This window comes from Eulemur rufifrons, chromosome 27, assembly GCF_041146395.1.
Source record: "Eulemur rufifrons isolate Redbay chromosome 27, OSU_ERuf_1, whole genome shotgun sequence".
Classification (NCBI taxonomy): Eukaryota; Metazoa; Chordata; class Mammalia; order Primates; family Lemuridae; genus Eulemur; species Eulemur rufifrons.
In genome coordinates, this window is record NC_091009.1 from 17,719,114 (window position 1) to 17,721,426 (window position 2,313).

The 2,313-nt window shown below is 40.7% G+C and overlaps 1 pseudogene; it reads right to left on the reverse strand.

Moving 5' to 3' along the window:
• Positions 1-981: 981 nt before the first annotated feature.
• Positions 982-1,285, reverse strand: LOC138375750 (cytochrome c, somatic pseudogene; annotated as a pseudogene).
• Positions 1,286-2,313: the final 1,028 nt, after the last annotated feature.

Below are 2,313 nucleotides of genomic sequence, written 5' to 3' on the forward strand. Positions count from 1 at the left end.
TAATAAAAACAATACTGATGTAAACCAAGTAAATTATAGGCACGAGCAACATTTTTACTTTTAAAATTTTTTTTTTGATCTGGAATTTTGTTTTTAATTATCTTAAGTCTTAGGATCACACATAATTTTTAAATGTGTCTGTATTGCCTCTACTTTAATCCTTCTCATGAGTTGGCAAAAGCACCATTCCACATACACAGTAGTTCCCCAGCTTTCCGTGTTTTTGAATAGCCATTTAAAGACAATCCTAATTGATAACTTAGCATGACTTAGATAGTAAAGAATTCAAACGTTTAACTGTGACTATTTCTTGTCACATTTACTTTTAAAAGCATCTGACCTTATAGATTGTGCATAGAATGTGAGAAGTGTTAAATATTCTTTATTTGCTATTACACAGAAACCACGCTAAAATGCCTTTCAGTAAGTAAAAGGCAGCATTTTAGTTACAGAGAATTCTAATTAGGTGGAATAGTTAAAACCACAAATATAAAGTAGCTATTGCTACCTTATCTCCAGCCCTGGCCTTTAATAGGCTCATGAACACAAATGAAAACACCAGTAAGTCTTGCTTGGTTCTGAGGCAGGAAAGGGATTTCCTCAGTATTTCAATATATTCATATTACCAGTTGTATATGTATATTGAAATGTAAAACCAATCTCCAATAGGTTTTGAGATGGCATTCGCCATCTTTGTGAAAAATTGAACATGACTAATCAGGTCCAATCATACCTTTAGAAGGGAAAAACCGTGATAGCATTAACTCAATTAATTACTGTCAAAATTCAAAAAAACTGATTATATTCATTTAACCACAAGCCAGTCTTAGTTAAATCAGGACTGTCCCAACAAAAATATTCTGTCCATCATTGATGAGCTGAATTCTGGTGTATGAGATTAATGAAATTATGGTACACATTTAAAAAGTCATGAGACATTTCTGTTTTGTGATAAACAAGGTGGAGACCAACTATTACTCATTAGCTTTTTTTGAGATAAGCTATCAAGTCTGCCCTTTCTACCTTTTTCTTAATGCTGGCGAAGATCATTCCCGTTCCAGGGATGTACTTCTTGGGGTTCTCCAAAGACTCCATCAGCACATCCTCTCCCCAGGTGATGCCTTTGTTTTTGTTGGCGTCTGTATAAGAGAATCCAGCAGCCTGACCTGTCTTCTGCCCAAAGAGACCACGGAGATTTGGCCCAGTCTTGTGTTTGTCTTCCTTCTCCATGGTGTGGCACGGGGCACACTTCTGAACAAAAATTGGCTTTCTCAATATCACCCATATTTAATTCTCTCTTTTATTGCTGGTGCCACAAATGTTTCCACTCTCTAAGTCCAGGGACACGCTGGTCTGCACCTATGTACCAGTGTTGGTGCAACCGAACTCTTAGCAACATTTAAGAAAAACATTTGAAAAATATTTTGCCTCACTTTTGCTGGTCCATCAAACATATTCTTAAGCTACCTATCGGCTCCTCTAGAGGATTAGCCTCAACTCTGAGGCTGGAGCTGGGTACTAGCTGAAAAAAATTCTTGTCTTCAAGAACAAGAGGATGAGACGGTCCACCTAGCTGGCTCGAGGTTGAGAGGAGGGAACTTAATCTTACAGGAAGGTAAAACCACACTGGGCCACATAACGTGGGGGTGGGAGAGGCATTGGGATAAGATTGGCGAATGACCACAAAGAAGCTGCGGGAACAGCTGGAGAGGATTATTCCATTCCCAAGTGGAAATACGAGGTGGCCACAGCCAAAGGGGAAGCTCAAACCTGCCATGAAAGGTGCTTTAGATTGCCCCTTTCTTTGTAACTGTGAAAGAGGTTGACTAAATCATCTCTAATTAGGGGTGTCATGGGGTTCCAAAATCTGTGCTTCATGTCTTCATCACCAAGCTTTAATTCCTTTCTTCGCAGGTCTTCATGAGGCTCAGAGAGCAGCAACCGTAGCAGCAAAATGCACCATAGGCTCAAGAAGCAACTCCCCTGTGTTAGTAAGCTCAGCATCATCCTCATGCTTTGCGACTCTGCCCTACCCTCAGAGCCTCTGCCTGGCAGGAATTTGGGGTACTTAGAATGGTACTCCCCTGATATGACGTAGCAGCACATACAGCGAGTGACACTGCCTCCCACTTTCTCACACCTCATTTCCCATTTTTCAGATGTGGAGTCTCAAAATTGTCTGCACTATATTGACTCCCCCCTACCTGCCCCCTCGCCCGGGTTTTCTAAACCCCGACATGTCTCTCTTCCTCAACAATAGCCCATCTTTACAGATATTGCATCCTGGCTTGACTCCAGGCTTAGAAACCATTG